We start from the raw sequence: 23,237 nt of genomic DNA, 5'->3' as shown, positions 1-23,237 counted from the left end.
GAGGATCGGTTGTTGATGAACGTATTTTATGCACAAAAAGCGGATCAATTCCTAACGCATCATTTTAAGTGAGAATTTATATCAAAATGTACATTTTATGCCAAGAAAAAAATACTTTGCCCCATGTGAGGATCGAACTCCCGACCTTCAGATAATGAGACTGACGCGCTCCCTACTGCGCTAATGAAGCTGATCTTTATTAGTTTTGTTTAATTGGAATATCTCAAATATTGGCATTCAATTGGGAGGTATAAAGATGAACAACAATAAGAGGATAAGTAATTGATGAAACGTATGTTATGCGCAAAAAGCGGATCAATTCCAGGCGCATCATTTGAATTTGGAATTATTAACTAAATGTTAATTTAATTCCAAAAATAAGCTACCTTTGACCCCATGTGAGGATCGAACTTCACTACATTCAAATCATGACACTGACGCGCCACACTGTGCTAATGACGCTGAAACTAAGGCACTACCTAGTGCTCTGATGATGCTGGTGTTAGATCAGTTTTATTCTAATTGGGATATCTCAAATATTGGGATTCAATTGGAAGGTATAAAGAGGCACAACAATAAGAGGATAGGTAGTTGATGACACGTATTTTATGCACAAAAAGCGGTTCAATTCCAAACGCATAATTTGAAGTCGGAATTAATATCTAAATGTACATTTTATGCCAAGAAAAAAATACTTTGCCCCATGTGAGGATCGAACTCACGACCTTCAGATTATGAGACTGATGCGCTACCTACTGCGCTAATGAGGCTGGCATTTTATAAGTTTTGTTCTAATTGGAATATCTAAAATATTGGGATTCTATTGGAAGGTATAAAGAGGCACAACAAACACATTCCTTCGGAGTGGGCTGGTAGGAACTTGGTTGGACAGCGCATTCATGCGATCCGTGTCACGCTGCGCAAGCTGCGTGGTACTGTGTGTCACGTGGTGCTGAGCCCGCCCGAAGCACTCTATGAATTACAAATCGAGGGCGTAGCTGTGCACGACAGACAGACAGACAAATAATCCCTGGTGGGCAGTTTGGAACTGTTGTTCCTACCTATATAAGAGAATAAGTATTTGATGAAACGTATGTTTTGCATATAAAGCGGATCAATTCTACACGTATAATTTGAAGTCGGTATTATATAAATGTATATGTTGTGCCAAGAATAAAATAAGTTTGATAATATATATATTTTTTACCCTTTCATCTGGCAACAACACTGCACCTTTTTTACAAGGAGTAATGGGTTTGCATTGACCACAATACCTGCGGTTGGAATGGAAACAAAATACATTTGCCTCATGTGAGGATCGAACTAACGACCCTTCCGATGATGAAGCTAAGGCACGACGTACTGCTCTAATGAGGCTGATGTTAGATCAATTTTATTCTAATTGGGATATCTCAACTATTGGGATTCAAATGGAAGGTATAAAGAAGCACAACAAAAAGAGGATATGTAGTTAATGACACGTATTTTATGCATAAAAAGCGGATCAATTCCTAACGCATCATTTGAAGTTGGAATTAATATCTAAATGTACATTTCATACAAAGAAAATAACACCATGCCCCAACTGAGGATCGAACTCACGACCTTCAGATTATGAGACAGACGCGCTACCTACTGCACTAATGCGGCAGATGTTAGTGAAGTTTTGTCCTAAATGGAATATCTCAAATATTGGGATTTAATTGGAAGGTATAAAGAGGCACAACAATAAGAAGATAAGTCATTGATGAAACGTAAGTTTTGCACAAAAAGCGGATCAATTCCTAACGCATCATTTGAATTTGGAATGATCGAAATGTAAATTTTATGCCAAAAATAGGCAAACTTTGCCCCATTTGAGGATCGAACTCCCGACCTTCAGATTATGAGACTGACGCGCTACCTACTGCACTAATGAGGCTGATTTTTATTAGTTTTGTTTTAATTGGAATATCTCAAATATTGGGATTCAATTGGAAGGTATTTAGAGGCACAACAATAAGAGGATAAGTAATTGATTAAACGTATGTTATGCACAAAAAGCGGATCAATTCCTAACGCATCATCTGAATTTGGAATGATCGAGATGTTAATTTTATGCCAAAAATAAGCTAACTTTGGACCATGTGAGGTCGAACTCACGACCTTCAGATTATGAGACTGACGCTCTACCTACTGTGCTAATGAGGCTGATATTTTATAAGTTTTGTTCTAATTGGAATATCTCAAATATTGGCATTCAATTGGACGGTATAAAGAGGCACAACAAACACGTTCCTTCGGAGTTGACTGGTCGGACATTGGTTGGACAGCGCATTCGTGCGATCCGTGTCACGCGGCGCAAGCTGCGTTGGGCGGCGCGTCACGTGGTGCTGAGCCCGCCCGAAGCACTCTATAAATTACAAATCGAGGGCGTGGCTATGCACGACAACACAGACAGACAAATATTCCCTGGTGGGCAGTGTGGAACTGTTGTTCCGACCTGTATAAAACGAAAAGTATTTGATGAAACGTATGTTATGCAAAAAAGCGGATCAATTCCACACTCATCATTTTAATTAGGAAATATTATCTAAATGTTAATTGTATGCCAAAAATAAGCTACCTTTGACCCATATTCTTAGGTTTTTTCGGAAAGTCACGTAGGTAAAACATTAAAATTAATAAAAGTAAAATAAAATAAAAATCACGACGTTTCGGAGGCAACACAAGCTTCCGTCTTCAGGTGGAACCGTCACAGCCACGACAGCTGTATCAAGTAAATGAGAGATTGCAGGAGCTACCACTCCGTTTATATAATGGTTGGAGAGGGGGGAAGGGCCAAGAACAGCACACTTTTTATTATTCATATGGTAAGGTGAGGCTCTCATTTACTTGATACAGCTGTCGTGGCTGTGACGGTTCCACCTGAAGACGGAAGCTTGTGTTGCCTCCGAAACGTCGTGATTTTTATTTTATTTTACTTTTATTAATTTTAATGTTTTACCAACGTGACTTTACCGAAAAAACCTAAGAATATGGGTCAAAGGTAGCTTATTTTTGGCATGCAATTAACATTTAGATAATATTTCCTAATTAAAATGATGAGTGTGGAATTGATCCGCTTTTTTGCATAACATACGTTTCATCAATTACTTATCCTCTTATTGTTGTGCCTCTTTATACCTTCCAATTGATATCCCAATATTTGAGATATTCCAATTTGAATAAAAATAATAAAATATCAGCCTCATTAGAGCAGTAGGTAGCGCGTCAGTCTCATAATCTGAAGGTCGTGAGTTTGATCCTCACATGGGGCAAAGTATTGTTTTCTTGGCATAAAATGTACATTTAGTTATTAATACCAAATTCAATTGATGCGTTAGGAATTGATCCGCTTTTTGTGCATAGCATACGTTTCATCAAATACTTTTCGTTTTATACAGGTAGGAACAACAGTTCCACACTGCCCACCAGGGAATATTTTTCTGTCTGTGTTGTTGTGCATAGCCACGCCCTCGATTTGTAATTTATAGAGTACTTCGGGCGGGTTCAGCACCACGTGACGCGCCGCTCTACGCAGCTTGCGCCGCGTGACACGGATCGCACGAATGCGCTGTCCAACCAAGTTCCGACCAGCCCACTCTGAAGGAACGTGTTTGTTGTGGCTTTGTACCTTCCAATTGAATGCCAATATATGAGACATTCCAATTAGAACAAAGCTAGAAATAATCAGCCTCTTTAGCGCAGTAGGTAGTGCGTCAGTTTCATAATCAGAGGGTCGTGAGTTCGATCCTCACATGGGGCAAATTATTGTTTTCTTGGCATAAAATGTACATTTAGATATTAATTCCAACTTCAAATGATGTGTGTGGAATTTATCCGCTTTTTGTGTACGTTTCATCAATTACTTATCCTGTTATTGTTGTGCCTCTTTGTAACTTCCAATTGATTCCCAATATTTGAGATACTCCAATTAGAATAAAAATAATAAAATATCAGCCTCATTAGTGCAGTAGGTAGCGCGTCAGTCTCATAATCTGAAGGTCATGAGTTCGATCCTCACATGTGGCAAAGTATTGTTTTATTGGCATAAAATGTACATTTAGATATGAATTCCAACTTGAAACTATTTGTTAAGAATTGATCCGCTATTTATGCATAAAATACGTGTCATCAACTACCTATCCTCTTATTGTTGTGCCTCTTTATACCTTCAAATTGAATCCCAATATTTGAGATATCCTAATTAGAATAAAACTGATCTAACATCAGTCTCATTAGAGCAGTAGGTATTGTCTTTGCTTAATAATCGGAAGGTTGTTAGTTCGATCCTCACATGAGGCAGATGTATTTTGTTTGCATTCTGACCACAGGTATTGTGGTCAATGCAAACATGACTCCTTGTAAAAAAGGTGTCAGTTTTGTTGCCAGATGAAAGAGTAAAAAAATAAAAACTATCAAAGTATTTTTTTCTTGACATAAAATATATTTATATAATACCAACTTCAAATTATGCGTGTGGAATTGATCCGCTTTTTGTGCATTACATACGTTTCATAAAATACTATCCTCTTATTGTTGTTCCTCTGTATACCTTCCAATTGAATGCCCATATTTAAGATGTTCCAATCAGAATAAAGCTAATAAGATATCAGCCTCATTAGCGCAGTCGGTAGCGCGTCAGTCTCATAATCTGAATGTCGTGAAGTTCGATCCTCATATAGCGTCAAAGTTTGCTTATTCTTGGCATTTAATTACCATTTAGATAATAATTCCTAATTCAAATGATGCGTGTGGAATTGATCCGCTTTTTGTGCATAACATACGTTTTATCAATAACTTATCCTCTTATTGTTGTGCCTCTTTATAACTTCCAAATGATTACCAATATTTGAGACACTCCAATTAGAATAAAAAATTATAAAATATCAGCCTCATTAGCGCAGTAGGTAGCGCATCAGTCTCATAATCTGAAGGTCGTGAGTTCGATCCTCACATGGGGCAAAATTAGCTTCTTTTTGGCATAAAATTAACATTTCGATCATTCCAAATTCAAATGATGCGTGTGGAATTGATCCGCTTTTTGTGCATAACATACGTTTAATCAAATACTTATCCTCTTATACAGGTAGGAACAACAGTTCCACACTGCCCACCAGGGATTATTTGTCTGTCTGTTGTGCACAGCTACGCCCTCGATTTGTAATTCATAGAGTGCTTCGGGCTGGCTCAGCACCACGTGACGCACAGCCCCACGCAGCTTGTGCCGCGTGACTCGGATCGCATGAATGCGCTGTCCAACCAAGTTCCTACCAGCCCACTCCGAAGGAACGTGTTTGTTGCGCCTCTTTATACCTTCCAATTGAATGTCAATATTTGAGATATTCCAATTTGAACAAAACCAATAAAAATCAGCCTCATTAGCGCAGTAGGTAGCGCGTCAGTCTCATAATCTGAAGGTCGTGAGTTCGATCCTCACATGGGGCAAATTATTTTTTTCTTGGCATAAAATGTACATTTAGATATTAATTCCAACTTCAAATTATGCGTAAGGAATTGATCCGCTTTTTGTGCATAAAATACGTGTCATCAACTACCTATCCTCTTATTGTTGTGCCTCTTTATACCTTCCAATTGAATCCCAATATTTGAGATATCGAAATTAGAACAAAACTGATCAAACATCAGCCTCATTAGAGTAGTCGGTAGTGCCATAGTTTCAGCGTCATGAGCACAGTTTGGCGCGTCAATCTCATGATCTGAATGTCGTGAAGTTCGATACTCACATGGGGTCAAAGGTAGCTTATTTTTGGCATACAATTAACATTTAGATAATATTTCCTAATTTAAATGATGAGTGTAGAATTTATCCGCTTTTTTGCATAACATACGTTTCATCAATTACTTATCCTATTATTGTTGTGCCTCTTTATACCTTCCAATTGATATCCCAATATTTGAGATACTCCAATTTGAATAAAAATTATAAAATATCAGCCTCATTAGTGCAGTAGGTAGCACGTCAGTCTCATAATCTGAAGGTCGTGAGTTCGATCCTCACATTTCGCAAAGCTAGCTTATTTTTAGCATAAAATTAACATTTCGATCATTCCAAATTCAAATGATGCGTTAGGAATTTATCCGCTTTCTGTGCATAACATACGTTTAATCAAATAATTATCCTTTTCTGCCAGCAACTGGCACTACGCGCTCGAATGGCACACTTCACCTGCCCTGCTGGTAGACCTGGGCTACTACACCCACGATCCCGCTCTCTACCAGTAAACAGTGCTACGCGCCCGAGTGACCCATTCTATGTCACTATATCATCTGTAGTTTGATATTGTCTGTTTTGAATGTCATAGCTCCTTGTAGACATATGTGTATTAATTGTATTCTGAGAGTTGAGGAGAACCATGAGGGGCATACTAATTGCCATTCAAATTAGAAGTTTGAGAACAGGTTAATGGCAGATGAGGTAACCATTGCTTGGGCAAGGAGTGAACCAGAATATTTTCTGAGAGATATTCACGGGTCGGGTCTGGCATCAGCCATCTCCAATGAACAGAGCAGAACACGATGCGAAAGGGAGGACCCATGGCAAAACACCATAAACCCGCTGCCCACCTGAGCACAAATACAGAGCAAAGAGACAATAATGTAATTTGCCGTTTCAACGATTTTCTGGATTAACAAACCATAATGTCTGGAAACTTTTAACGTTCAAAATGAACGAATATGAATAATCTTAAACTTCGGGGTACTATATGTTAATCCAATGATATAATATATATCGTCACATAATATAGCACCGAGTAAGGAGGTTTTGAATATGATTAGTTGCATGTTTCATTAACATCCACTTATCCATACATAATTGCCATGAGGTCTGGGTTAAGCATATGAAACTTGATAATGAATTATGGAAGCATTGAAATATTGAACCTCAGGATCATTTACAACAATATATATATAATACTAATGATGCCAAAAATATTATGTATTCAAGGGGTATAACTAGAGCTGTGTCTGACCGCCTTTGTCTTCCTAGTGGTGATCTTTATATGCTGCACCAGGACCAGTTCAGATAACTGCCACTCTATTCATTGTAAATGGGAATAAAACTCAACAAATCAGGCTCAATAGGAAAGGGGACAAACACAGACATGGATACCCAGGGGAAGAAAGGAAGGCCGTTTCACAATTAAACAGACACATAGATGTGACACACACACATGTGTGACACACACACATGTTGGCTAACTTTTATGAGTTGGCTAACTCTTATGAGTCGACAGACATCACAAGGGCAATTAAGTGAGTCTGTTTTCACACATGTCTTGGGATGACCTCCAAAGGGAGTATAATAGGGGTTAAGACATCAGGTGCCAGGATGTTTATGGAGCCAAAACCAGGGATGTACTAATGCGGATCCGATGAATGTACCACATGTGCAAAGGTGGAAGGAGCTTCAGGCTTTAGTGTGTCTTAATAAATTAAATAAGTTATAAATTCATATATATCAGCATACAAAATCATACAAATCAGTCTTGCAGAGGCACTCTGGGAATTAGCTCTCATTTCTAGCTAGAAAGTTGAGTTCTTACTAAGGAAGACTCTTAAGTATCCCTGAAAGTTTTGCTTTTGTATTTCTCTTTATGTGTTAAGTCTTGCAGAGTCGAGGACTTCGAAATGTAGTGTTACGATAAAGTTACGTGGTTGAGGAAAATTTCGGATAAGCGCCCATTCGTGGCAAGGTGTCTTATGCAGCTCTTCGTCGCGCTATTGTGGTGTGAACGAGTTATCGATATAGTACTGTTGGAAGCTGAGAGGTGGAAGGGAATTGTTGGCAAAACGCCCGTGGTGGCACAAAGCAACTTCCCCATGTTGAGATTTGAGGTACACGCCAGTATTGAGTGCGTCGACAGAAATATTGCCCAAGCTACAGGCTGGGAAATTCTGTTGGTGGTTGAGCTAACCACTGACTGACATTGCATGCCATATGAAGAGGCTGGGAGTGTGTAAGCATTGTCACGTGCAGGCTGCTGTTTAGCGTGAGACCTCCTGGAGGGAGCAACCAAGGGTGCTCGCGAACCAAGCCACTCCTAAGGCTGATAATAGAATCGAAGCGTGCTGGGCCAGCGTGGCCGCAGCATGCTCCAGCTACAGATCGAGCCTGGCATACAAACAACCTGCAAACACATGGCAGAGCTGACGACTGACGTGCATGTGCTGGTTCGAGGGCAGCAGTGTACTCCAGATGCAGATCGAGCCTGGAGTGCATAAAACCTACGAGCGTATGGCGCAGCAGCTAACGGCTGACTGGCAGCATGCGGACTCGAGAGCTGCGAGCGCACTTCAGCTGTGGACCAAGTAGGCCTCGGCAAGGTAAGGTAATTTACCCTTTTTACCGGGTAAAAGGTAAAGGGTAAAGGTGTCGACATGCCAAGGGGTAAGGTAAAGGGTAGGGTAAAGGTCGCTCGGAAGAATTACCCGGTAGGGTAAAGGTAGCGCGAAGTATTACCCGGTAAATACGGTACCTTGTTTACCGCTAAAAGCTCCGTGGCGCAGTCCGTGGCCCCGCAGCTTGCATTAACATAAGGGACCGTGGCCATTTACAGCCAACGTCAGTTGACCGTGGACAATTAGACCCAAGCCGAAACATAACATATGAAAAATAATGTTTACAAACATATTTTTATGGTAGAATATAGTGTTATCATCAGTATGACATAAGTATACCAAGTTTGCAGTCGATACCACATTGGGAAGTGGGTTAAAATTGAGTTACACAATTTAAGGATACAACAACGACAACAACAACAGACAGAGTGAGATCTTAATTTAGGTGCTTTCGTGACTGCAGGAATTATTCTTTGGTTCTTTTCGGTTAAGTCACGTCTAAAAATAAAATAATAAATTAAAATAAAATAACATATTACGACGTTTCGATTGCAACACAAGCAATCATCATCAGGCATAAAATAAATAGCAACAAAAATCTACCTAGAAAACTATAGACAGACATACAAGCAGACAGACATCACAACGGCACACAGAGAGAGGAGTAAGCTGACAACGCGGCACGGGCACGCAAGCCTGAAAATTAGGAGACAGGCACACGAAAATTAAATAACCTAGTAAAATATCGAAATGTGATGTAATACAACACAGAGAGTCGGTTAACACACAATTAACGCATAGCCTGGTTGATTACGTGTTTCAAAATTTGCTAAGTTAGAATTTTAAGTGTGAGCAACAAAAATCTAACTAGAAAACTGTAGACAGACATACAAGCAGACAGACATCACAACGGCAAACAGAGAGAGGACACAAATCGGCACAAAGAGAGGAGTCGTTTCTGTGACGGTCCCTTGAACCACTTCTACGGGGAAGTTTTAAGCTTATCCTTTTTTCTTTCTGGCTATTTGTTCTCTCTGCCTGTGTCCTCTCCTTGGAATTTTCACACTTAAAATTCTAACTTAGCAAATTTTGAAACACGTAATCAACCAGGCTATGCGTTAATTGTGTGTTAACCGACTCTCTGTGTTGTATTACATCACATTTCGATATTTTACTAGGTTATTTAATTTTCGTGTGCCTGTCTCCTAATTTTCAGGCTTGCGTGCCCGTGCCGCGTTGTCAGCTTACTCCTCTCTCTCTGTGCCGTTGTGATGTCTGTCTGCTTGTATGTCTGTCTATAGTTTTCTAGTTAGATTTTAGTTGCTATTTCTTTTATGCCTGATGATGATTGCTTGTGTTGCAATCGAAACGTCGTAATGTTATTTTATTTTAATTTATTATTTTATTTTTAGACGTGACTTAACCGAAAAGAACCAACGAATAAGACAGAGTGAGATCAAAGAAAGCGTGTAAAATTGGAATCGAGAGTATTCTATATGTATAAAGTGCTCTACCTAGCATTTACCATTATAAACCTTTTTCATGTGTAGTACCCCAGTAATTACCCTGTAATCGGGTAATTTGTACGGGGTAAAGGTAAAAGGTAGGGTAAAGGTAGGCTCGTTGCTTTTTACCTTATACCTTACCTGCTAAAGGGTAAAAGGTAGGGTAGAGTGATTGTATTGTGGTAAGGTAAAAGGTAGGGTAAAGGTAGGCTCATTGTTTTTACCAGTGGCGGCTCCTGCAAAATCTCTCAGGGGGGGGGCAAATGTCTGGATGATTGATAAGGATAAGGTCCACCCATGCAATTAATAAATTAACAGCTTAAGCATGTAAAGGCAACTTCACTTCTTTAATATTAATGAAAAATAAAGTGACTCTTACAATACATCTTGTTTGTTTATATACTCACTATTAAAACAAACCACTCAAGTTTTTTTATTAAAGATTCCACTAGGTGGCGATAAATTATATTGTTGGATGAAACGTGCTTACGTATGATGACGTTAGCACGTATGATGACGTAAGCACGTTAGTGCATGCCCTCCCGGAAGCCATAGAGAATGCATTGCAGCGCCCCCGTTCGAAAAAAAACATCTTTGAATGTAAGTCTATGGGAACACTCGGGGCGATTCTCAGCCGGAGTGAAATCGCCCAAAAAGAGGCGGTACTCCACAGAACGTGACATGACGCTGATTGGACTATATCCAGAGGCTGACAGTGACGGCTAGCGTGACTCTGTGGTTGAATGACATTGGTGGTGCGTCGCCCAATCGCCCTAATGAAGAAACCGCCCCTGGTTTTTACCTTACCTTGCCCCTGAGTATAGACAGCAAGCAGCGTGGTCGCAGCACACTCTCGCAGTGGACCAAGCCTACCGATCAACACTCCCTTGTGGGACTGGAAGTATTTTCGGGTACAGTGAAAACAAAAGATGAACACCCGCTATCACATGCACCCATCATATGAGCATACTGCTTACCGTTGGTGACGCCACCTCATACGAAAAACACACGTGAACCAACTCACACCACACTACACATCATAACGGGTTAACCTTGCTCATGATTGCCACCCTGACACACATCCACTCCACTTCACGGATTTCTATATGAATATTGTTTTTTGAAATATTAATGAGATTTATTTTACTTGCATAATCTTGAAATTCGATAGTTGATGATTTTCAAACTATTTGGTAAACATTTTATGAACACGTATGCTCGCATAAACACTGTGTTTTGAATCGTGAGCCTGGTTCTTTTCTTTTAAATCGCATAATCTTATCATACAATCGTTGATGCTTTTATAATCATTTAGTACAGATCTACGAGTACGTATATTTGCATGGGTACTGTAGTTCTATTCTGATAAGTAGTTTCAGCTGTCAATGTAAGTTAATATTAAAGTTGCTTATGTAGTGACTTGTAGTGTCACTACTGGGAGCCTGTACGCACATGACGTCACTACGTCGGGTATATTGGAATGACGGCCGGGTCGGGGAGCCGGGAGGCTGTCGCTAGTGCCACGGGGGTTGTGTCAGGCCATGGCACTCTGTATGAACCAGGCCGGACACGTGACCGGATAAAGGTGGGGGCCGGGGACCCCAGGGGGATCTTGGGGGTCGCGTGGCCAGGGGCTGAGCCTTCTCGAGGATTCGAGGTGGGCGTGGCCTGGGCGTGGCCCAGGCCCGCCAAGGTGGATATAAGCGGGCTCCGCACCTGGTGCGGGGCGGCTCGGGTCCGGGATGAAAATGCCTCGTGAAGACACCTCGTGAAGAAGAAGAAGAATCAAGCCTCAAGTCAGCGTGGCCAACCAGGAGCCCTCCTGGCTTGGCCACGCGAGTCGTATGAGAGCGTCAGTGTTAGCGAGTGATGGTGTGTGTTAGCGAGGATAGGTCGGTGGTCACCACCCCATGTTAAGAGTTGTGTTAAGAATAAATAGTGTTGCCTCCCAAAGTTCCAGTGTGCGCCTGAATTGAACCCACTACACTTACATTAAGAAAGGTCGAGTGCTTCTTTCTTAACTCATGCATCATATCTCTCAATTGCGAGAACTGTATCCTGACCTGACATAATTACACATTGATTAAGTTATAATCAGTAAATATTAAAGCGAGAATCATTGATATTATCACGATTGATAACACACACCCCTAAACAACGTGAAAACCAATAATAACTTGTCATTAATGCGAAAATCTATCGTTTAATTGAATTCACAATTTTTTTAAATAAGAAGATGCATACCAATCAATCATTAATTTACGCGCAATAATTATGCATTAACAAAACGCATTTAATCAACATTTGAAAACATTAACATTCCACAATTACCATTTTAACATTTTCATAATTTTTACAACACAATAGAAACATAGCGATTGTGATCATTACAGAATACTAAATTATTTTGATATCCGAACACTTGAGCCAAAGCTTTAAAGTTGTGGATGGTCCTGTTACACAACTAAAACAAACCAATGACTTAACTCAGAATTCGGGTTAATAAAGGTATCACCCAGTACACGCTATGATTATTACAAGGCACATAATTCAACAAATGCAATCAGCTTTCAAGATATCTTATTGAAATGTATATTGCGCCATTTCCAAGGTGCTTTACAGCTATTATAAAAATTGTACGTAAGATAGCAGTTTGAGATGAAGAATGGGGTTATTAAAAGTGGTGGTGTAATTTTAGTGACATCAGAACCGGCAGGAGTCATGAGGAGGGTATTGGGGTAGGCCTGGTCGTAGCTGGAGAGCAACGGAAATCTGGGGGGTGGAAAAGTGTTGAGGCATCTCATTGGGAAGACAAAGGGGGTCGGCCGGGGGGGGGGGGCAGGCTAGGGAAGGGGGCCTCCGCGAGCGAGTCTCTCCTTCAACGACGTCCACTTCCCTGCAATTTAGCAGAATTTCGGGCCAAGCTCGCAACGAGGAAGATCGCGGAGTGCTCCCAACCACGCTCCGCACGCCGACACAGTGAAAGACTCCCCCGGAAAGATCCCGGCTGCAGGTCCCTTCCATCTCGGGGACTGCACAAAGCCCCGATGACCTCGGGCAGCCAAAGCCCCCCCCCCGGTGGTTGCTTGGCCCACCGAAGGAGCCACCGGATGTGGGTGACGGAGCGACCCACCGGTCGCACGGGATAACGGGTAAGTCGCGCAGCGCGAGCGATGCTGCACCACAGTGAATAACCCGGGCTACCAAACGGATGCGCCAGTTGGCGCAGGAGCAGGCAGCAGGTACGAGAGCGGTGCCTCCAAACAAACCAAAACACGGACATCACAAAAATAATGAAGAAATTATATGCCTAAAATATAGTGGTGGTGGACGAGAAGACGGCAGGGGAAGAGACAAGGAGGTTCAGGTAGGGGAGGTAAAGGGATGGAGGAGGGAAATTAGGGATTGAGCAGATGACTGCTGCTGCCAGCTGCCGCGATCTTTCTCAGTATGAAGCACACTTAATGTTGTTGGTGTATAGTAAATTCAGAATATCATTGGTGCCACGAACTCGTTAGTTTCTACGTTCCGCTGAATGTCAATATAATATGTGATAATGAACTCCTGATGATTGGTTAAGTATGTCAGGGTGTGATAATTGTGAATTCGTATTTATTTCAATGTACAGTCTGTAGCAGATGGCCTCGTACACCACAGTTGAGGCGACACGGCAGAAGTGTATGAAGCTTCTGACTGGTGACTGAAGTTAATTGATGAGTAAAATACATTTTTGTTTAAATGCCGTTCGCACACAATGTCTCCTGACATGCAAAGACGGCAGCTTTATGGATGACGGCATGGCAGCCAGGTGGTTGATGCAGCTGGTGACTGACCAGGTGTGGTCGGGTCTTGAGTCTTGACGATGTGTAGAACGATGATGTTGGCCTCCTTTGAACGTCCGACGTACATACATGACTTCACCGTGATAATTATTCACATACTTGTAGTTTTACAGTCACTTTCTTTAGTTTGTGACCTAGCACAATATGGTTTCGTGTTAACCTCTATCCACCTCAAAATGTGTTTCATATTTCAGTAGGCAAATGTCTTCTCTGTTTCCTCAGATTTCTTCTGCAGCACTAACTTTGAGTCTCCTTAATCTCACTTTTAGTATGTATCGTCTCTATACTCTTTAAAAACTGGAATCCTGACAATTAGCTTTGAGCTTCTCCACTGTTTCACCGCAATTCCTTCACAGCTTTATCATGATACCTCTCGTGAAATGTACGGCTTCGATCAAGGTCAGCCTTACAAGCACGGGTGCGCAAGCTACCCAGCTAATGTGAACATCACGGTTGCCCCTGGCTCCTCTGGATCTTCTTGGATCTGACCCTCATCTGCCATGCTCTGCTCATTCTGGGCCCCTGGCTCTCTGGCCCACCTCTGGGCTTCTTCTAGCATTTTGGGCCACTCCACTCCATCTGGTCTCTTGCTCAGAATGCAACCCACTCGTATAACAATCTCTTGTGAGGCCATAAAGATCCTGAAAATGCAATTGGACCTCCACAGCTCAGCAATCAATGTCTTCCTTTTTCAGAAATAAAGTTTGCGTATTTCTTAGCTCGCATTCTGTGCCTAATGCGGGCAAAGTATGTCACTATAATTGCCACTCGGAGTAGAGAGCATATGCGGCACATTCCACGATCTGAGCTAACCTCGAGTTTTCATTGTGAAGTAGCTATCACGTCAAGTTAGACTCCCGTCTCTGGTATTGTTTCCTTAATCAAATATATTCTCAAATAACAATGAAAAATTAATTTCGATTTTTCCTCATCACCATTGCAATAAGTTTTAAAATGCCTAATATGATTGGGGCAATTCATATTTAATCCTACTTTACACTAAATGTTTTATTTCCATAACAGTTCCATGGCATTTTGTTGGGAAAATATACATCGATCGATATCAATGCTGCAACTATTTTTTTCTACCAAACACTCACATATATTCTACTACAAAATGTAAGTTGGTTTCCACTGTTAATCAACTAATGCAAAACATGTTGGGTTTCTCTATTCATTATAGTAATCATGACTTTATCATAAATTATCCCAATGAAGACACCTACAGTGATGTATTCTTTTCTTTGGAGCAATCAAAACAAATTCTGCCATTGGGTTAATCTTGTTCATTTATACTGGCTTTTTAAGAGTAAACTAAGGATTGAACTAACAACCTTCAGTTTGAGACTGACAGTACTTACTGCACATTCTATGGTTCATTCAGTAAAGTCACGTATAAAAAATAACAATAAAATAAAATAAATTAAGTGAATATTATTTTATTGTTATTTTTTCTATCTACGTGACTTTACCGAAAGAACAATAGAATATTAAATCCTGCATTCACGAAAGTCTTAAGTCAAAATGGAGTACTTACTGCACTCATGAGACTGTAGCAATATACCAGTTCAGAGGTTGGCAACCTGTGGCTCTTTAGCCGCATGCGGCTCTTTAAGGACTGCTTCATGCCGTTATTGCGACTTTTGAAATACAGGTAGTCCCCGAGTTACGATGGAGATGCGTTACGACTCCATCGTAAGTCAAAAATATCGTAAGTCGAAGATGGCCTAGCCTACCCAGGAGTCTTAAAGAATGGTGATAATTTAGCAAAACAGAGCAATTTACAGTACCGTACTGTATAAACTATATACTGTATGTATTTATTAATTACAATACTGTATTGCACAGTAAAATGTAAAGTAAAAAAACAAGGTAAATTCTTAGCCTACCTATATGAACTGCAATTTAATAGAAAGTTTTTTCAGGAAATAATCCTATCTGCTATCAAACCTTTTAACATACGTACATCCCGGCAGCGTCCCAACATACAGTATCGTACCTCGTACGCTGATGCGTTTGCCTGCCGCGTGAAATTTAAAATATTTAACAATTTAGTCGTATCGCTATCGCCATCGTAAGATCGAAATATCGTAAGTCGGACCATCGTAAGTCGGGGACTGCCTGTATTGAGTTTTTCTACCGAATTCGAGAAAAAAATGCTCTTTATGTTATTAGGCTCTCGTTTGATACATTCGATGGCATAATAAATACATTTGGTTTGAAGTGGAAGGGATATAAGGATCACGTCAACGAGAACATAGGAAGGTGATACCCCACAATGATCTTCAGAATTGCCTCTTACGTGTGGAAGTGAGGACACTATTTGTTACTGGAGGGCAACTAGCCATGCACGGGGGCTCTTGCGAACTATCTAAGGAGGTAAAGAAATTAATATAAAAATATAACATAACAGTTGTTGCGTATCAGAATACAAGGGCGGTTCCAGCATGAACAAACCAGATACATGTAATGGGAAACTTATACTGATTGCTTGTAAAATAAAGTTCGACGTAATTTAGTGTGCTTAAGAGTTAGACCACTTTATACTATGGAGCCTGATGAGATTGTTTTTATAAAGGTAACTCTTCATATGCAAATTTAAATACTGTTCATCAGGAATACATTTCTCAATGTAATTATTATAAGTAAAGTGCAGTCTCCAACTCTTATGCTCTTTATTTCTCTTCCCTCTCTATAATATCTGATATTAAGAACACCCATTGCCTAAAACATCGTTTATAATGTTTCCGGTTAGGCAGAATTATTAACGATGTGATTTTTTTTTTCTCTATGGGACCTTTTAGCCACTATCCAAAATGTTTTTGCCAGTATCATATTGAGTTATTTACTTATTTGTGCCTGTGCATCATTGCTCACACGGTATTACCAAATAGTTTGTGACAAGTATGTAAGATACGAATAAACACCAGTGTTGCATTTTGTATAAGGCAATAACAATGACATGTATACTTGTACTCTTAGTTCTTTCGGTAAAGTCACGTAGGTAAAAAATGCAGCAAATCTGGCTGTGACGGTCCCACCTGATGACGGAGACTTGTGTTGCCTCCGAAACGTCGTGATTTTTATTGTTTTATTTTTATTAATTTTTATTTATTTTTTTACCTACGTGGCTTTACCGAAAGAACTAAGAGTATGAATCCTTGCAGTCACGAAAGCTTCAAATCTAGAATGTATACTTGTGTTTGAGCATTTGATTGTGGATTTATTTTAGCGTTATTTTGTGGTTGTCATGTGCATTTGTTGATGTGTTTTAGTGGTAATAGTTGTTTATAGTCGTGGTTGTTTGAGCGGTTGTTTTCTGTGGTTGTAATTGAGTGGCTGTTTGGCATGTGTTTGTTTTTTAAACCCAGAGGAAGGATTGACCAATGTCACGCATTGTTTTCTACTATCAAAGTAATTTAGACACCAACCTACTGCTACTTAAATAAGTCCAAAATCACTAACTTGGTTTACAGGATGTGGTGATCAATTGTATCAATGCCTTATCCAAGCCTATGAAGACAGCTGAGTCGTTAGTTGTTTCTATTGTAATGGTGTCTATATATGTTTTCTAATGCATTTACTGCATGTATAAAATGCTTGAAAAAAGTCACAATGTAATTGTCACCAGAAATTTCACTGCCACCTATAAATAGACTATGAACAGGGGAGCATTGTCTCATTATCTATTTCTACGTTTATGTACTCGGGCCCCGGGTGACTTGTGAAAGAATGAAGTAATGGAAGATGTTTGTAGAAAACTATCATCTCTATCTATAAACTAACGTAACATATGATTAAACAATTTACTAGAAAAAGTAAAATTGATTCACTCATTGTTGTACAACAGATTTATACCATTTTTTTCACCAATCGTGATATATTGGTTTTTTTTACATTAATTATTTCCAATGCGTGCATGTGTGCTTGGACATTATAGACTCAAACCAGCACACACACTATAGCAGAGGTGGGACAAAGTCATTGTTATGCAAGTCCAAGTCGAGTCGCAAGTCATCAAATTCATGACTCGAGTCTGACTCGAGTCCAAGTCACATGACTCGAGTCCACATCTCATAGGTGGGACAAAGTCATTGTTATGCAAGTCCAAGTCGAGTCGCAAGTCATCAAATTCATGACTCGAGTCTGACTCGAGTCCAAGTCACATGACTCGAGTCCACACCTCTGCACTATAGCACTCTTTAAACTATGTTCAATTGCGGAGATGAAGCCCCAATTTGTAAGATTTTGGAGCCTTGGTGATCTGTAATATATAATCCAGGGTTGGTGGAGACACCAGATCAGGCCAGATAAACTCAAAATGCTGCAAAAGAGATGCAAAGAAAAGGAAGAGCTCCATCTTTGCTAAGTTTTCCCCCAGGCAGACACGGGGGCCAGCAGAGAAGGGCAGGAAGGCATCTGACTTTACAAACTTGCCATCCTCATCAAGGAAGTTTTCTGGACTGAATTCGTATGGGGTTTTCCAATGATTTTCATCACTCAGAACCGATTTCATATTCACTATTATGATCGTCCCTTTTGGAATCAAGTACTGGCGTAACTTGACGTCTGTGGTGGTGGCATGCGGAGCCCCGAATGGAACAATGTTACTGAAGCGCTGTATCTCATGGATCACAGCATCCAGGTAGGGCAGACTGTGTCTGTCCTCCATGCATGGTAGTCGATCTGATCCCACAATCTTGTCAATCTCATCATGGCACTGGGCTTGTATTTCAGGGTGCATCATCATGTAGAGAAGGCCCCAGCGTAATGTGGTGGAGGTCGTCTCTGCGCCAGCAGTGAAAAGGTCCAACGTCAACATGATGAGACTCTGTTCTGAGAAGCTGCTGTTGGGATTGTCCTCTTTCTCCAATTGAGACAAGTAGGTGTCAATCAGGCACATTGGCTTGAGGGGATCTCTTGTTGCATGGCGTTCAGATATTATATCACGAATAAACTGTTTAGATTTTGCCATGTTTGTGAATATTCTCTGCTGCGGTCCAGGAAAGTCCATCAAGAAGGGAAATAAGTTGCATAAAGTTCCCAGCAGCCCTGATTGGAGCTGAAGATTGTTTTCAATGAGGTGCAAAAAATCATGGAACTGCTTATCACTATATTCATACCGTTTCCCTTTCACCATGGAACAAATTATGTTTCCCACAGCACTGTTTAAGTTATAGTGAGGGTCAAATGCCGATCCTTTCTGTTTAAATGCCTCAATTAAGAAGCCAACCTCTGCCTGAATGGTTTGTTCTATGGATGACTTACCAAGTCCAAAATTCCGCAATGTTGACAGAGTGAACCTACGATGTTGCATCCAATATTTTCCATATGGAGCAAAAATAATGCCTAGGCCTCCGTTGACTTTTTTGGTGAGGGGGATGTTTGGCCGGTCTGCAAACGCATGCCCTTGATGCACTAGGACCTCGTTTACTGCCTGGTAGCCACTCACAAACACCATGGAAATCTTGCCCATCATTACGCTGCACACCTCTCCATACTGTTTCGTAACTTCCTCTATGGCAACATCGGGTTTCTTAAACAGAGGCACATTCCCTAAAAATGGTATCACTTTTGGGCCAGGAGGAAAGCCCAATGGGCGTTTAGTTGCCTTTACCTCCTGGAGTATAGCCCGAAGAACCAGGAAAATTATGCAAAATATAGCCAGGCTGATCAGTGCCTGGTGCCCCAAGAAAGAGCTCCATTCCTGAGCAGCAGCAGTTGTGTCCAGAAGTTGGCCCATACTGTACTGCAGGTTGTGCGATGTAGTAAGATGAGTACTTGTCTTGATTTTTGTTCTGCACACACATTCACACACATGCCAAGCCAAGTGGTATTATTATATGATTTCCTGAACATTGCATTTATCACATGGGGCCTTAAAACAATAAACTGACAGGCCAGTCTCTGATTAGATATGGGCAGTCCCCAACTAACAAACTGGTTCTGTTCCTGAGACCTGTCCATAAGTCGCACGGAATGCAATATACTGTATTTAAATATTTAAATGTCCATACAGTCAGTTATAAAACTGTGTTACGGTTTAACAAAAAAGGGAATAATTATACAGGTAGGAACAACAGTTCCACACTGCCCACCAGGGATTATTTGTCTGTCGTGCATAGCCACGCCCTCGATTTGTAATTCATAGAGTGCTTCGGGAGGGCTCAGCACCACGTGACGCACCGCCCACGCAGCTTGCGCCACGTGACACGGATCGCAGGAATGTGCTGTCCAACCAAGTTCCTACCAGTCCACTCCGAAGGAACGTGTTTAACTCATCAATGAGAAGAAATACTGTGCATTTGCATGTGTAGTGCTTCAATAAAGACATACACACCACGTGAGTTGAGGCGAGTCTTTTATTAACACTTCCCTTACGGGACGGGTTCTATAATTGCCGTAAACGTAACTACCCCTATGTAACATGGCTTCACAGTCTCACGTCCCAGTCCCTGACGTCCACACTTATATACACTCCTTAGCCTCGGCATTTCTCCCACTTTAGTAAAAAAAAATTGTAGCAGTGATTTTCACACCTGGTGATGATTGCTTGTGTTGCAATCGAAACGTCGTGATTTAATTTACTTTTATTTTTTTCTATTTTATCTCTTATTTTTATATATTTTATTTTATTTTTTACCTATGTGACTTTACCGAATAAACCAAATAGTATGGATCCTTGCATTCACGAAAACTTCTAGAATAAAGTAAAGTAACATGAAATTAAGAAAAAAATAGTCTTATTTCCATTTGAGTCCTCATGTTGGCTTGCTTGTCGGAAAAGGTGTAATGAGACCCCCAGATTGTGCACACACACGGTGGCACGCGCGAGCACGGACACACACACACAACAATGAAGATTCCTGCCCGTATAGCCTTAACAGACTGTTGGGACAAGTGCTGTTAGCGAGTAGCACCAATGAAGACTGACACGGCAAACGGAGTGCATTTCCAGCACCACGCCTTTTGACTTCCCAGTAGTGATATTTACACACAAAACCAGGTACTCATTTGAGCTTGAGTCGACCTAGGGAAGGCCCAGGACCGATTTAGGTAATCGTCACTGGTATTGATCGTGATAAGGAATCGAACTTGGGTCGAACTTGGGTTACCTAGTTCGTAACACGAGCGTCTGCACGGGCACACTCACGTTTACGACGAGGTCCTACCGATGTAGGGCTGTATTTGTTTTGTTACGTGTTGTGATAATTTGTACGTGGCAGAGCCTATTGTACTAACTATGGGTCTTAATGTGACATCAAGTTCGTAAATTTTTGGAAGCCTACATAGTCTTGGTGGTTTTGATTCACAAACCTGATGCACCAATAAGACCCATAGTTAATACAATAGGCTCTGCCACATACAAATTAGCACAATACGTAACAAAACCAATACAGCCCTACATAGGTAGGACCTCTTCGTTAATCAAAAACTCTGAACATCTCGTTAATATAATTAAAGATATTAAGCTTAACCCTAATGATATGCTCGTAAGTTTTGATGTGACCTCTCTGTTCAGGAGGGTTCCGGTCAACGAGTCAATTACATTACTCGACACTCTGGTAACGAACAAAGGTTTAGCCAAATATATCCCAAGACTAGCTGAACACTGTCTAAAGAACACTTCTTGTGGCAAGGTGACTCATATAAACAAAAGTAAGGAGCAGCAATGGGCTCTCCTTTGACTCCTGTGATATCGAATTTGTACATGGAAGATTTTGAAACAAAAGCAATAACTTAAAGCCTGTTTACGGAAAGAAAACGCATACTGATACCTATCTGAATGCAGTCACACCATCACCCCGCACAGAAATCTTCTCTTATCAAGACGCTCATTCCTCGAGCTAAAAACGTGTCAGATGGTGACAGTCTGAGAAATGAAATTCAACATGTTAAAGAAGCGCTGCAAATGAACGGTTACAATGATGCACAAATCAACAGGGCATTGAATACCAAAACCAAATCAAATAACAAGAGCATTGAAACTGCCCAAGTAATTAAAACGATCAAAATACCGTACATCATGAGACCTCTTTTGCCGGTAGCAAGATATAGTAATAGTTTTTGACCCGTTTAACTGGCAACAATACTGACACCTTTATACACCAAGTGAGACAAGGATCTAAGAAAAGCTGTCTCGGGTGTGGACCAATCAATTTCAAGGACAGTGCATTCATTACCAGAGTTGTCTTTTTGTTTGCATTTTGACCGCAAGTGTTGTGGTTAATGCAAACATGATCCCTTGTATAAAGGTGTCCGTTTTGTTGCCAGTTTAAAGGGTGAAAAACTATTATTATACCGTACATTGTGGGAGTAACTGACACACTAGCCAGATATTTGGAAAAAGAAAACATCCAAGGCAGATTTGGCACAGTACATAAAATACAGAAATTAATATCTGCTACAAAAGATGTATTACCGAAGCTATCAACAGAAGGCGTGTACAGGATTAACTGCACGTGTGGTAAATGTCATGTTGGGCAAAGAAGACGATTGTTTAGCACGAGACTGAAAGAACATCAGATACATATTACATTATCCCAAATACAACTGTCAGCAGTAGCAGAATACGCGTGCCAACACGGACACTCAATTGATTTTTATAATGTTGAAGTTTTGTGCAAAACTAGCTACTACTGGCCAAGACTAATGAGATAATCTATCGAAATTTAAAGAAATGAAAATAATCTACATCATGGGATATCCTTTGCCAGTATCAAAATATGATAATAGGTTTTTCAAATTTTTTTCTGGCAAGAAAACAGGTGTTAAGATGTTAAAATACCAAACTGAAACCTTTTACGATGAATCATATCTGCATTAGCCACAATGCTTGTGGCCAGAATACAAAAATAAGTATAACCCGTAAAAACAAAGTTTTTCACTATAAATTCTTTATATGCGTGGCAGCGAACTTAATATAAAGGATTTAAAAATATATTCGCCTGTGGAGGACGCGGGGATCGATCCCGCGACCTTTGGCATAGGAAGCGAGGGCGCAACCAACTGCGCTACTCCGCCACGGCCTTTGGAGGGGTTATGCTCTGGGCTCTTATACTGTGACGTTCAGCCAAAGCGATGAATGAGTTCTATTTGAATATATGTAAAATAATTTTGTTTTGCCTAAAAAGGGTAAAATTTTGGGAATTTTTTTTCACGAACATTAATTGTCTGGCACAACGAGTCTGTGTGGAAAATGTCAGCTCGATTGGATCACGGGAAGTGGGTTAAAAAACGACCGAAAGATTTGCACGGTCGTAAGCAAGCAAGCAAGCACGCAAGCACGCAAGCAAGCAAGCACGCAAGCAAGCAAGCAAGCATGCGAACTTAATATAAAGGATTTAAAAACATACTCTGATAATAGTATGCCTTTTGGCGTCCTCTGGTCTAACACCGTTTGAGACGAGGCTCGAAAGAAAGCTGTCTCTGATGTGGACCAATCAAATTCAAGGACAATACATATATTATCAGAGTTTTTTTTGTTTGCATTCTGACCACAAGC

At 40.6% G+C, this 23,237-nt stretch overlaps 6 non-coding genes and 1 pseudogene across 7 annotated transcripts in view; 5 read left to right on the top strand and 2 right to left on the bottom strand.

The window, feature by feature from the left end:
• Positions 1-697: 697 nt before the first annotated feature.
• Positions 698-770, bottom strand: TRNAM-CAU (transfer RNA methionine (anticodon CAU)). Its single transcript has one exon. It is a non-coding gene; the product is annotated as a tRNA-Met (tRNA).
• A 2,456-nt stretch (positions 771-3,226) lies between these two features.
• On the top strand, positions 3,227-3,299 carry TRNAM-CAU (transfer RNA methionine (anticodon CAU)). The gene has a single exon. It is a non-coding gene; the product is annotated as a tRNA-Met (tRNA).
• Positions 3,300-3,714: 415 nt separating this feature from the next.
• On the top strand, positions 3,715-3,787 carry TRNAM-CAU (transfer RNA methionine (anticodon CAU)). Its single transcript has one exon. It is a non-coding gene; the product is annotated as a tRNA-Met (tRNA).
• Positions 3,788-3,980: 193 nt separating this feature from the next.
• TRNAM-CAU (transfer RNA methionine (anticodon CAU)) lies at positions 3,981-4,053 on the top strand. Its single transcript has one exon. It is a non-coding gene; the product is annotated as a tRNA-Met (tRNA).
• Positions 4,054-4,913: 860 nt separating this feature from the next.
• Positions 4,914-4,986, top strand: TRNAM-CAU (transfer RNA methionine (anticodon CAU)). Its single transcript has one exon. It is a non-coding gene; the product is annotated as a tRNA-Met (tRNA).
• Positions 4,987-5,396: 410 nt separating this feature from the next.
• TRNAM-CAU (transfer RNA methionine (anticodon CAU)) lies at positions 5,397-5,469 on the top strand. Its single transcript has one exon. It is a non-coding gene; the product is annotated as a tRNA-Met (tRNA).
• A 6,639-nt stretch (positions 5,470-12,108) lies between these two features.
• Positions 12,109-23,237, bottom strand: part of LOC144951933 (cytochrome P450 2C20 pseudogene) — a 42,472-nt pseudogene continuing 31,343 nt past the window's right edge. The window contains exons 2-3 of the transcript XR_013640550.1: positions 21,511-21,605; positions 12,109-19,530 (exon numbers count right to left, since the gene is read on the bottom strand). The product of XR_013640550.1 is annotated as a cytochrome P450 2C20 pseudogene, transcript variant X1 (transcript). The remainder of the gene's footprint in view (positions 19,531-21,510; positions 21,606-23,237) is intronic.

The sequence above is a fragment of the Lampetra fluviatilis genome, chromosome 3 (assembly GCF_964198595.1).
Source record: "Lampetra fluviatilis chromosome 3, kcLamFluv1.1, whole genome shotgun sequence".
NCBI classification, from domain to species: Eukaryota; Metazoa; Chordata; class Hyperoartia; order Petromyzontiformes; family Petromyzontidae; genus Lampetra; species Lampetra fluviatilis.
Note: the sequence above shows the minus strand (reverse complement) of the source record. Positions and strands in the feature narration are given on the sequence as shown.